The 15387-nt window shown below is 33.9% G+C and overlaps 1 long non-coding RNA gene across 7 annotated transcripts in view; it reads right to left on the bottom strand.

The window, feature by feature from the left end:
• Positions 1-5032: 5032 nt before the first annotated feature.
• LOC121747695 overlaps positions 5033-15387 on the bottom strand; it is a 47194-nt gene continuing 36839 nt past the window's right edge. The window contains exons 9-24 of one of the 7 annotated variants that reach the window (XR_006039296.1): positions 14331-14386; positions 14107-14246; positions 13877-14014; positions 13741-13768; positions 13086-13620; positions 12402-12457; positions 12176-12319; positions 11977-12086; positions 11840-11867; positions 11373-11757; positions 8475-10791; positions 8230-8341; positions 6393-7428; positions 5802-6010; positions 5606-5702; positions 5033-5134 (exon numbers count right to left, since the gene is read on the bottom strand). This is a non-coding gene — a long non-coding RNA (uncharacterized LOC121747695). Of the gene's footprint in view, positions 5135-5467; positions 6011-6392; positions 7429-8229; positions 8342-8474; positions 10792-11372; positions 11758-11839; positions 11868-11976; positions 12087-12175; positions 12320-12401; positions 12458-13085; positions 13621-13740; positions 13769-13876; positions 14015-14106; positions 14247-14330; positions 14387-15387 lie in introns of those variants that run through there. The other 6 variants (XR_006039295.1, XR_006039298.1, XR_006039297.1 and 3 more) reach the window with 6 other exon arrangements.

Raw genomic sequence — 15387 nt, 5'->3', positions numbered from 1 at the left:
ACATTTACAAAATAGACAAACTATACACAAAATACATACACATATTGAAAATACACACACTGAACACCTTATAAACATACAAACTACATACATATACAAAATTGCACTGCACTCAGTATATAAATAATATACAAACAGTGTGCTAGTCTCAGACAATACCCACACTGCACATACTATACACCAAACAAACGTACTACACACACTATACCCGTACTTTCACATACACAAAAATACATAATCTGCACACTACACAAAATGCACACACTTTAAACCCACACTATACACAAAATACTTACACTTCACACACTATACACAAAAATACATAAATACAAAAAAGTATACACACAAAATATAAACATACAAGACGAATTACGCACAAAATACACGCATTGCACACGCACTATGCATAATATTCATGCATTGCACACATAAAATACACGCTATACAAAATACACGTACATAGTGCACAAACTATACATTACACAACACTATACGCACAAAACACTCACTACACACTCTTTATACAAAACACACGATAAAGAATATACATGCACTTCAAAGACATTTACACACTACACAATACATTAAACACAATACACAAGATACATTGCAGACAATACAAAAAATACACATGACCATATTACACAAAATGCACACAATACCCACACTGCACACTCTAAACAAAACACACACATAATACACAAAACACACGCTTCACACACTATACACAAGCACAAAACACACTAGACATAATTTACACGCTATGCACACATTATACACACTACACAGTGACACACACTATACATAAAATACATATACTATATACTATATACTATACACAATATACACTACACAATACACACATAATATACAAAGTAAACATACTACACACACAATGTGTTGTGTGCATACAAAATACACACAATGCGCGCACACACACAACATACATTATACACAAAATACCCACTCTCCATACTACACTATATGCACACACTTTAAACACACACTATACACAAAATACACACACTAACAAAACACACTTCACATTATACACATAATACACAAGAACAAAAAATATACACATTACAAACACACTAGACACACTATGCACAAAATACACGCACTGCAAACACAGTATACATATAATATACACATTATGCACACAGATATTGACTATATTCACTAACACAAAACAATGCACACTCACACAAACAAAAACATAAATTGCATATAATACCTACATACATAAACACACACTATACACAAAATACACAATACACGGTACATAAATTGCACATAATAGACAAACTATACACAAAATATGAAAACACTATACACAAAATATACAAGTTAGACACACTAAATAAAACACACACAGTACATAAAATACACGCACTATACACACACATAAATACACACTTTAAACACACACTGCACACTGTACAAATACAACTACTGCAAACACACTAAACATAATTTACACGCTATGCATACTATATTCACACACTGCACAACTAATACACATTAGACATGGCACACATTACACACATTGATTGACACAATATAAACATGAAATACACGCATTGACAAACACTACATATAATATAAAAATGTGCTAATACACACTATACACAAAATACATGCACTATAAACACATACATAAAATATACACAATGAACACACATACAAAAAATACAACCACATACACTACGCTACATATACACTATGCACAAAATACACACAATACCCACACTACACACACTAAACAAAACACATCCTATACACAGAATAAATACACATACAAAAAAATGCATACTCGACACCTTACAAACATACTCACACTACACACATAGATCAAAAAATAAATGTATTTCAAACGCATACACACACTTCACACGCTACAAGCTTCATATACAGAAAAACACACTAGAAACAAAATACACGTACGGCGAACAAACTAAACATAAAATACACGCTATGCATACTATACAATACACGCATTGCGCGTACACTCAACACATAATATATATATTGTACATAATACTCGGACTATACGCAAAGTATTAACACACTTTACACAAAATACACACATTGGACACACTACACAAAACACACACTATACATAAAATACACACATTGTGAACATATATAAACACTATACAAAATACACACACTATACATTAATTGCACCTAATACACAAATTATACACAAAACACATACACTAACGCACACACGCTACACAAAATACAAACGCTAAACACACTACGCACTATACATAGAATAAACGCACCGTACACACATAAATATTATACAAAATACATATAATGGACACACATACTATAACACTGCATAAATTACACATAATACACAAAATACACAATACACACTACACAAAACATTACATAAATTGCACATAACACACAAAATACTCAATACACAATACACACTATACATAAAATCAACATCAGTACAAATCAACATCAACCGAAATAGTAAACATGCTTTAAACACACACTATACATGCACAACACACGCTACACACTGTCTACATAAAGTCTACACATACCCCACATACTATGCACAAAGTATACACATTATACATATTTCACACGCTAAACACTGAATAGAAACAAAATACATACACTTCAAACACAACTACACACCACAGTGTATACAATACATTTGCACACAATACACAAAATATGGACAATGCACTACACACACTATACAAAACAGACATACACATGAAGGAAACATACTGCATACCTTATAAACACGGATAAAATACATACTACATCCCTTATAAATTGCACACGTGTACATAAAATACAAAAATACAAACCGTGTATTAGTCACACACAATATACACTATATACAAAACAAAAACAAAAACAAACACAAAATAACCATAGTAACATAAACTACCCACTCTGCACACTACACAAAATGCATGCAATTTAAACATTATACACGATATACATACAAACTATAAACACACTATGCACAAGATACATGCAAGCACATTAAACATAATATGCATGCTCTACACATAGAAATACACTATAGAAAACTACATAAAATCCACATAATACACATACTATAAAAAAATACACATACACTACACAATACAAAATATAAAATACACAATGCACAACATACATAAAATAAACACCAATACAAAAAATAATGACATTTTACACACACAGTACAAATTCACACAACACTACACAAAAAATATAAACACATACTATATACAAAAAATATAAACACACTGCATACACTAAACAAAACACACACTATACACAAAATACATGAACTACAAACACACGTACATAAAATACACACTGCACACACATACAAAAAATATAACCACATACACCACGCTAAATACATACTATTCACAAAAATACACACAATACTCACACTGCACACACTAAACAAAACATACACTATACACAAAATAAATATATTTCAAACGCATACACACACTTCACATCTACACACGGCATAAAATACACACTTCATACACTATGTATGTAACATTGCACATGATACCCACTATATACACAAAGTTCAAATAGTGTGCTAGCACACTTTACATATACTATGCACAAAAATACCCATCCTGCATACACCCTACATAAAACACACACGCCGGATGCATTGCACATACAACTCACAAATACACCCACTATACCCAATATACATGCACTGTACACACAGAAACACTACTATACAAAATACACAATGCACAAGCACTATAGAACTCTACATAAAATCCACATAATACACACGCGTACACTTACACTACACAAAATACAAAATACAAAATTCAAAATGCACAATGCACAATACACAATACACAATACATACCATACAAAAAATAAACACCAATACAAAAATAAACATATTTTGCTCACCCACTTTACATACAAATATTGCACATTATACACACACTACACTATACATAAAATATACACACATTTTAAACACACACTGGATGCATTACACATAAAACACACAAATACACTGATTATACACAATATACACTCACTTTACACACACATAATACACAATGCACACACTATAAAAAAATACATAAAATCCACATAATACACATACTATAAAAAAGATACACTACACAATGCACAATACACAATGCACGATGCATAACACACAACATACATAAATAAACACCAATACAAAAAATAAATACCATTTTACACACACACACTTTATACGCACACTACAAATTCACATATTGCACATTATACACACACTACACCACATATAAATTACATTACACATAAAACACACAAATACACCAACTATACACGATATACACGCACTGAACACACACATAAACACTACTATATAAAATACACAATGCACACGCACTATAGAACACTAAATAAAATCTGCATAATACACAGACTATAAAAAAAAGATACACTTACACTACACAAAATACACAATACACAATACACAATACACAATACACAATGCACAATGCACAATACACACCATACATAAAATAAACACTAATAACAAAATAAACACATTTTTCACACACACTTTATACACACACAACAAATTCACACATTCCACATTATACACACACTACACTATACATAAAATATACACAATTTAAACACACCCCGAACACATTACACATAAAACACACAAATACATCCACTATGTACTACACACACTATAAACATAATAAAAAAGACACACTATACACAAAATACACATAAAGAACATACATATTCCACACCTTATAAACACACACACACAATATACTGCACACCTTATACACATACAACACACACAAACAAAATACACACGCTGCAGTGACATATACACAAAATACAAACACTATACTAGCCACACTATACACAAAATACACATAATACGTACACTGAAAACACACTATACACAAGACAAACAAACTCCACACACTATACACAATATACATGAGCTATACACACGAAATACACACACTAAATACTCATACACAAAATTTACACTGCACGCACACACAAAAAATTAACTTGTTCAAATGGCACGGATCCCGCTCGTACTTTCACATTGTAAGCACTAGATCTTGCTCATTACAGCCCGTCAAGCAAGCTGCATTTGTAACACAGAATTAATTTAGATTGTTAAATAAAAAAGGTAAGCATAAACATAATCTTAATGTTATAGAATATCTTTTGTATCTAGGTGTTGCCCTAGCTTTCTACTCCCCCTACACATATGGGAATCTGTCTTACTTTGGTTATGCAATTTATTCGCTTCTCCTAATTTGAATTTGCTATGTCGTTGTCGCACCACCGCTGCCCTAATACGCTATCTAACCTAATCTGATATGTTGCAGCTGTCGCAGCTGCACTGCCTTATTCTGTTACGCGACTTTATATAAAAGAAAAATTAGATATGCTAGCAAATCCTCTAGTACAATTACAACTTCCCATAGTAGACCCCCAATGAGAATTTCCCTTCAATGTAACTAATTATCTCCCATATAATACACAACAAAAACTGAAGTTTTGAAAAGATGAGGACTAATTACAAAGGATTGGGAAAAAGAATTGCATTTACCTTCATCAGGAAAAACCTCGATGTGCTTTTGTTTCCCAGCCACAAAACTGTAGCAAGCATTTTGAGGCGTTCCTGGTCATCTTTATAGAATCTAAGGCTACTTAAGGGGTGGAAACATATGCTATAATTAATAAATATGCTAAAAAAGATTAGAAAGTTCAGTAAAAAGATCAGTTTCTTCACTAAAGATTCAAACCTCTCCAGACACAAAAGTGGTTGGGTGCTTGAATAATGACTGAGTACGACAAACACAAATGAGTGTAGCTAACCATACAGTGCATATTCAAGGCCTGTCATTGACCATAAGATTGTGAAGCTTTTGTTCATTATCAATGTTTGGGATCTGAAAATATTCACTCGGATTGAGATAGTTGCGTTCAGAAGCACTTCTTAACCTCAGCCTACCTGAAAAATATAATCATGGGCTTCCGGTTATAATCTTTTCCAGAAAAGCTATACATGTGTTTTAGGCAATAAATGATTTTTTTATTAAGATAAAAGTGCAATGACTTATGCATCATCAACAATATATGTTACATTCATGCTTTGGTATGTTTTAAAGAAAATAGGTTCTTAACAATGAAACACCAACAACTATTAAGTAAAAATGATACAAGCTGATAAAAAAGATTTTTGTATGCCACGGATATAATAATAGAAAAAAGTATATCAGAGTAATCCACGTCCAAAAGTATTTGAACTATTCCCATAATCTTCATTTATGTAGGATAAAAAGGTACATTTACATGTCGAAAACTAAATAATTGGGGAAAAGCTTAGTACAAACCTTGGAGACCAAAAAGGACACAAAGTAGAGCTTATAGAAAATGTGATAGGACCACACTTCATGGAACCTGTACAATTCTTTACAGGTCAAATATGAAATAATGTCAATTCCAGTCAATCATAAAGACTAGGGAAAAAACTCACTGATTTTGATAAGCATACTGACCTTTTGAAGGACTGCTCATAATTGATGAATTTGACATTGGATGTGTGCAAAATGGCAAAGCCATGTCAAAAAATTATAACTAAGAATAGACAAAAATAATATCTTTTCAAGGTTCAATTTGACCATAAAAAGAATGATTACATGTCTATATTTTAGCACCACACATATTCCCAGCGGCAATGAAATTGCTAGAAAATAGAGACCAGTCAACTTAATCTAAGAGCATAGAAATTGATTTCATTAACTTCGAAAAGAAGTATGTAATAAACATCATATGAAGGGGTAAATACATTCACAGGAAACTTAGCAAATTCTAAACTAATGTGGTTAAAACAGAGAGCAATGCAAGTAGATCATAGGTAGGCTAGAAAAATATACAGTAACATGGAATTCAATAGAGCTTCTCAACAAACTTTCAGAAATTCTAAACTAACTAATTGGAGCAATCACAACAGAATCTTAGCAACAAGCAACGATAGAATTCAACCATTCTTCTATTAGCACTCCCATTTTTTCCCTTTTAGCTCATTTTTGCAGCATTTTTCTGTTATTTCCAAACTCCATTTTCCCGTGAATTCATTTTCCTCCATTTGCTACACAAGTTTCAGAGAATTATGTTGGTATTTGTACAATTAAAGCTCAAAATAACCCAAGATAAAGTGTCACAAATATGGCTCACCAAACCTCCTCACACTGGAAGTATGCTTTCCCTCAAACAAAGAGAACAAACTAAGGTATATGCAAGTAATTGTAAACATCTATGCTGAAGACTGTGAAGAACTGAAGGCTTGTTCAAATAACTTTGCTTGTGCATGATCATCAACTTCGTCAAGTATCTTCTGAATGGCTGGTAGAAGGTCTTCTGTGGGAACTGTTTCAACCAATAGTATTAATGCAGTAAGTGCAAAATTCTTGTAGAATACAACAAAACCAGTGAAGTGATGAAAAAAATAAATGAACTAACACTTCTGTCCAAGAACAGAACCAAAGCTTTCTCCCCCTGAGCTTGATTTTATTTACTCAGATTCCTAGAGCGCCCACTCTAAAACCATATGTCAACACTAACAATGAGTTGCTGAGAGCAAAATTCTAGGCAAAATGCTGCTCGGAAAAGGACAATCCTACTATACCACAATAAGAACACAGATCCCACACACAATCCTGGTTGTCTTCAAAATCTACCCTTTCCGGTCTATTCTATATAACTTATACTCTTGTGATTGTAAATATGTTTCACCAGGACCAATAGCAAAATTCCAATATTAGAATGTTTATGCTAAAATATTTGATGCATAATTTGCAAGGAAAGAAGTAAGCATTAAGTTTATTAATCATTTAGATAATAAAGGCAGAAGAATTTACTTATGAATTCACAAATTGTAATCCTTGCAGGCGCTATTTTGAGAAGGAAGACAGAAGGAAATAAATTGTAAAGACTTTTATGTGTGATGCTTGGTTCTTGCTCAAGTTTTCATGAGATGTTGATTGAAATGGTTCTGGAGCCGCTCGTCAGCGTAACAAATGTAAAAAATGATGTTCTTCTGGTGGTAAAAAGCACTCAAAGACTACAAGTAAGATTGATTAAAGTGGGTTGGTAAAGAAAGACTATTTACAATGGAATAAATCACACCATACTATATATATATTGAGGAAAATATCAATCATTGTATACCTTAACTCCGTGTTATCTTTCCCCGTGGAATTGACATGTTGATCTGCACCACAAGCCAGTAGGACAAGCTCACACAAATAAACAATGGTAGAGCATATCTTATGTCAATTACCTAAATATGAGGGAAAATCAAGATACCATAAGTGTGACGGTTTAGCAATCAAAACATCCTGAAAATAAGCATTATGCAAGTAATATTGATCTTTGAAATTATGAACTTGTTCAAGTGTCAGAGATTTGGTGACCTCATCATTTCCCGCTCGTACCTTCTGCGCTGACATTGTAAGCATCGGGTCTTGCTCACTATAAGGCTGTCAAGCAAGTAGCATTTGTAACACCAGTAGATAGGGAAATTAACTTAGATTGATAAATAAATAGGTAAGCATAAACATAATCTTGATGTAGTATAATACCTTTTGTATCCAGGTGCAACCCTAACTTTCTACTTCCTTCACATATGGGGATCGCTCTTACTTTGGATATGCAATTTATTCGCTTACAGAAAATGTGATAGGACCACTCTCCTTGGATACAGGTCGAAAACTAAATAATTGGGGAAAAGCTGAGTACAAACCTTGGGGACCAGAAGGGACAACAGAGCAGAGCTTATGGAAAATGAGGTAGTGCCACTCTCCTTGGAACAACTGAACAATTCTTTACCGGTCAAATATGGAATAATGTCAATTCCAGTTAATCATAAATATGCAGACTAGGGAACAAACTCACTGATATTGAAATGCATACTCACCTTTTCAAGGATTGCTCATAATTGAAGAACATAACATTGGATGTGCGCAAAATAGCAAAGCCATGTCAGAAAAATATGACTAAGAATAGACAAAAATAATATCTTTTCAAGGTTCAACTTGACCATTAAAAAGAATGCTTACAGGTCTATATTTTAGCACCTTACATATTCCCAACAACAACGAAGTTGCTTACACGAGGTTTGGTGTAAGCCACCACTTCCTTAAGGATTAAAGTGGACCTAAACACTAATGTGGGAAACTAGAATTTTAAATATGAGAACTAGGAATAAGAGCGTAAACTGAATCTAACTAAGTGTGGGAAATCGAGACTTCCATCCTGCTTTTGGAAAGCTTGAAAGAGAACACTGAAAGACAGAATATAACCTAAATTAAATAAACTTGGATTCAAAAGAGAGTGGAAATCATGATTTAGGAAACTGTGGACATTAAACAAAAGTTGAAGCATGAAAGACAATGGGCTGGAAACTTCACAAACATGGCTAGAAAATGGAGATCAGTCAACTTAATCTAAGAGCATACAAACTCTTTAAAAACTTCCAAAAGAACTCATGTAGTAAACATTATATAAAGGGGTAAAAAAATGCAGAGGAAACTTGGCAAAATTCTAAACTAATGTGCTTAAAATAGAGAGTAATGCAAGTAGATCATAGGTAGGCTGATAAAAATATACAGAAACATGGAAATTCAATAGATCTTCTCAACAAACTTATAGAAATTCTAAACTAACAAATTGGAGCAATCACAACAGAATCTTAGCAACATGGCGACAAAAGAACTCAACCATTCTTTGGTAGAGAAAAGAAAAGCAAACATCGACAAAGCTTTGTTCTGTTGTCTACTAGCTAGCAAGTATTTAAAAGTGGAAAATGAATTCAATATAACTAATTGTAACTGTCACAGATTCAAAGGGAAAAGGAGGATTTTTATTTTCCTTACCGGTTGCTCGTCCCCTTCAATTAGGGCAGAGCATTGCTTTTATACTTGGGGATTGAAAACTTCCTCTCCAAGGAATTGAGGTAGGGCTGATTCTGTAGACAGTCTCTCCTCTACAGATGTGGGCCAAATTGGCATTGTACAATTAAAGCTCAAAAATAACCCAAGATAAAGTGTTCCATAAACCAACGGTTAGTACTGAAGTGATGTTTAAGTTTACAAGCAAATGTTAAGTATGAATCCAATACATGTCTAATCAAGCACACCATAAGTTAAGAGACATAATTTGTTCGATACTAAAAACATATCTATTCAACTAATGCAAGTAAAAGTCAGACAAAAATAAAATAACAATTAGTAGATAATGTGTTACTGATTAACAGAAAATGGCTTTAGTGGCCTTCTCCTCATCCCACCCATAGACATAAATAGAACTATGTCAATCAAAATGCTGCGTGATAAAGGAAAACCCTACTATACAAAAATAAGAACCCTGATTACCTTCTCAAAAGGACATACAAAATCTTGGTTGTCTTCAAAATCCTTTTCCAGTCAATTTCATCCAACTCATACTCTTTTGATTGTAAATATGTTTCATCAGAACCAATAACAAAATTCATATATCATAAGGGTTATGCTAAAATATTTAATGCACAATTTGAAATCAAAACAATCAACATTAAGTTGATTAATGCATTAATGAATTAGAACATGCAGATACCTTCATCAGAAACAACCTTGATGTGCTTTTGATTATCAGTTACAAGAAATGATATGTTCTCAGTCACAAAACGGCAGCAAGCTTCTCGAAGGCATGTTTCTAGTCTTCTTTTCAAATTCTGATAGAATCTAAGGTTCCCTAAGGAGACAAAAATATGCAGGAATTAATAAATTGTGCACATATAAGAAATATACTAAAAAAATTAGAACGTTCTATAGAAACTATGCTTGATTTGGTCTTCTATTTAGCCCACCGGTCCAGAAAGACATTGTATTACTCCCTCGGTCCCACTCTGAGTGGAGCATGTCGTATTCGGCATGGGATTTCATGTAGTGTTGTTTTTTGAGTAAAGTGAAAAGAGAGGGAAAATGTAGAGAGTGATGTTTCTATTTTTTGAATTGTATTAGTTAGAGTGGGAACATCCCACAAAAGAAAAGTGTCACTTAGAGTGGGATGGAGGGAGTATATCTTTTCATACACAAGCCTGCATCTCCCTATTATTTTAGTATTCACCTACCATGATAACAAATAACATACCCATATACTCATTTTAGCATGTGAGGAAGCAAGGTCAATAACTTAGGGTAACATACATCTTAGTCGTCTTACAACAAATTCTGAACACCTTTCCACACCCCGTGGTTATTTTAAAAGGGCAATAAGCATTTAGCATTTGAGCTCAAAATTCAAAATAAATAATGAAATGAAAGCAATCATACCAAAAAATCAAGCTGCATTCTCTATCGCAAGCCCTCATAAGTAGATGAGAGATCATGTGATGTCAGCTAGTGGTACTCCACAATGCTGGCACTAGTTTTCCCTTGTCAAGTATACATTCTCATTTGCATGTCTTGATTTCTCTTCTTACCTTGCAACTCCAAAACTGTGTCAGCCTCATTCCTCTCCTATTTCAACCCTTTTATCCTCTGTAACGGTTTTTGAGGTTACTGATTTCATCTTCTCCAACAGCTCTTTTTCTTCTTTCTTTGCTTGCATCTCTTTCTTTTCTATCAGCCAACATCCTCATTTTGTCCCTCCATTCACTCTCTTTCCATTTCACCTTTAACTTAAACAGAGTACCAAACCAAGTGGTAGCAAATAAATCTAATCACACAAACACTATTTATTATAAACAAAGCTACAGCAAAGAGAAAGGAAGAATATAATTACAAAAACTGCAGCTAACCTGATAATTATAGCTTGGCTTACTTCATCTGTAAATATCAAAAGTTAGCAAAATGGAATGAGAAAATTAGGAAGTCGCCGAACCAATATGTTAAAAAGACAAGCATTTCTCCAGGTATTTAAGGTATTATATAGTACCTGCTATCGTTGCATTGCATGTTGCATCAGCAAGCTACTTGCTATATCATCCCCATATAACTGGATATTTTAAATGGATTGACTGACAATAATATAGGGCCTGCCATTCTCTATGCATAGCAAAGACAATAAATTGTTTAAGATTAGAGGCAATCAGTACAAACAAACAAAATGAAAAGGTTCTCGAATAGAGAATTACATTTAAATTATCTTGTAAATATCTATATTGAAGATTGTGAAGAACAAAAGGCTCGCTCAAATAACTTAGTTGTGGAAGATCATCAACTTAGTAAAGTATCCGAGGATTGGTTGGTAGAAGGTCTTGTGTGGGAACTGTCACTACCTGTAATGATAATGCTGTAAGTGCAAAGTTCTTGTAGAATGCAACAAAAGATGTGAAGAGGTGGAAAATCAGATGAACTAACACTTCTATCCGAAACTAGAACCAAAGCTTTCTCCCCTGAGTTTGATTTTATTTGCCCTAAACATAAAAAATATTCAAATTAGGGATTATCGTGTTCAACGAGCCATTGCTTTTCACACTAAGAAAACTATGATTACAAAACGATGGAGTTGTAGTGCTACCTCAAGAGCAGTGATTGTAAGAGGGCTGAGAAAAGAAACTTGGCAAGAATATGGCTAGCTGGGATAACATGTGTTGGATGTACATTGGATGGAAACAAGGCTCAAACATGGTTATCCTAGTTGCCCTCGATGCCTATTGCATATTGACCATACCTCATGAAGAATACATGCAAAATAAAGTCACTCAGAATAAAGTAGAGTGTTTTACATCAAGGCTCAAATTTCACGTAATGTAGCTTTCATCCAACTTAAACTCAATATTCCATCATCCTTAAATCACTCAACTGGAGTCATGTAGTTAAAAACTGAACTCATCAAACAAAAGCACGAATAATCATCTTTGAAGGTACACTATGTCCGACTTGCTACTAAAACATGTACACAAAAACACAAACAAAAGCAAGACAATAATGAACACTTCCTCCCACTAAGGACGTACTTGCAAGTTGGGCTTAGTGTGGAAGAAGACTAAAAACACTGACCAACCAATAAAAAGAAGAATAAAAGAAAAGAAAGGGAGTCACCTTGTGTTGGTCAGCTTCTGCACGTCATGGGATCTGGAGCATGTCCTAGACTGGGCAGTTTTCTCTTCTTCCCTTGCCTGTTCAGAACTGTGTCAGCCTATTCCTCTCCTACTTCAACTCCTTTTCTCCCTTGTAATAGTTCATGAGGTTGTTGATTTCATCTCTCCAACAGATCTTTATCTTCTTTCTTTGCGTGCACCTCCTTCTTTCTTTCTTTCTTATTTTTAGCATCTCCTTCTTTCTTATCAGGCAACTTCCTCATCTTGTTCCCCCCTATGTCAGCCTCATTCCTCTCCTATATCAACTCCTTTTCTCCCTTGTAACAGTTCTTGATTCCATCTCCACCAACAACGCTTTATCTTATATTTTTGCATGCATCTCCATCTTACTTTTTTTTTCTTTTTTGCACCTCCTTTCTTTTTTTTCTTTTTTTCTTTCTTTTTTTACTTTTTTTTTGCACCTCCCTCCTTTCTTATCAGTCAATTTCCTCATTTTGTGCCCCTTCCGTCCACTCTCTTAACCTTTTCAGCTTAAACTTCAAACCAGGAACCAAACAAATAGTGGTACATAAAGTTAATCACGCAAACACTATTTATTACAAAGAAAACTACAGCATGTTGTAAGGAAGAATATCATAACAAAAACTGCAGCTAACCTGATAATTATAGCCAGGCTTACTTCATCTGCAAATATCAAAAATAGCAAAACGAAAAGTGAAAATTAGCAACTTGCTAAACCAATATGCTAACAAGGCAATCATTTCTCCGGGTAATTAAGGTATTATATAGCACCTGCTATCATTGCATTGTATGCCGCATCAGCTACAACATAAGCATGAGGAGTGTCCAAAAGCTTCTTTCTTTATCATCCCCATATAGCTAGACATTTTTAAATGGATTGACGGACAAAAATCCAGAGCCTGCCATTCTCTATCCAAAGCAAATACAAGAAAATGATTTCAGATTAGAGGCAATCAGTAAAAACAAACAAAATGTAAAGGTTCTAAAAAATAGAGAATTACATTTAAATTATCTTGTAAATATCTATATTGAAGATTGTGCAGAACTAAACTCTCAAATAACTTAGTTGTGGAAGATCATCAACTTAGTCAAGTATCCGAGGATTAGTTGGTAGAAGGTCTTCTGTGGGAACTGTCACTACCTGTAATGATAATTTACAGTAAGTGCAAAGTTCTTGTAGAATGCAACAAAAGATGTGAAGAGGAGGAAAATAGGATGAACTAACACTTCTATCCGAAAGCAGAACCAAAGCTTTCTCCCCTGAGTTTGATTTTATTTGCCCTAAACATAAAAATTATTCAAATTAGGGATTATCGTGTTCAACGAGCCATTGCTTTTCACACTAAGAAAACTGTGATTACAAAACGATGGAGTTGTAGTGCTACCTCAAGAGCAGTGATTGTAAGATGGCTGAGAAAAGAGACTTGGAAAGAATATGGCTAGCTGGGATAACATGTTTTGGATGTATATTGAATGGAAACAAGGCTCGAACATGGTTATTGAAGAACAGTGGACATCTCTGGAACTTGATCAACAGTAAAGTAGAGCTCTCAACAAAGGAACGAGTTTTGCTTGCAGCCCAGCAGCAGAATTTAGATGAGCAAGCAGTACGAGCAAACTCAAGTTTGCAATCTATAGAAAACTTGGTCCCTTGCTGGTTGATCAAACTGTCGTAGACAAACACAACTGCTGGAATAATAATTAAAATTTTGGGTGTATCACAACATTTCCAGAGAGGTTATCAATCGAGGAAGATGTGTATCAGTGGATTGATTCCATTCATCGGTGTCAACTCTGTTTGTGATTCCTGCAAGGTCACATGTTATTTCTAATTAAAACCAATTAATTTCGTTGATGCAAACAAGCCTTTATCGCCTCACTTCTTTTGTTTTAATAGTTATTATGGAAATCAAGACATTGATGCAAAGGATATTATCATTAGTTACCAGCTGAAATGACTGCTCTAGAAATTATCTCAGTCCTCTCAAATACAATAGGATTGGCACACAGCTCTTTAATCTGACTCAAATTGAAATTCTTTCCTACACACAGACAAGAAAAGGGTTACAGGTTTAGTAGAACATGTAGAAAGAATCCAAGGAAATAAAAATAATAAATTGTTGTATGCATTCCACTTCCTACAACTAAACAAAAAATTATATCTATATGTATGTACAACGAAGAGAATGACTAACCACACATCCTGGTATCGTGATCTTCAGATTTTGGACACAGCAAGACCAACTTAATATCGAAGTGGTCAAAACTGACTTGGAGCAGTA

The sequence above is a fragment of the Salvia splendens genome, chromosome 9 (assembly GCF_004379255.2).
Source record: "Salvia splendens isolate huo1 chromosome 9, SspV2, whole genome shotgun sequence".
Taxonomy (NCBI): Eukaryota; Viridiplantae; Streptophyta; class Magnoliopsida; order Lamiales; family Lamiaceae; genus Salvia; species Salvia splendens.
This window is presented reverse-complemented; position numbering and strand designations above follow the sequence as displayed.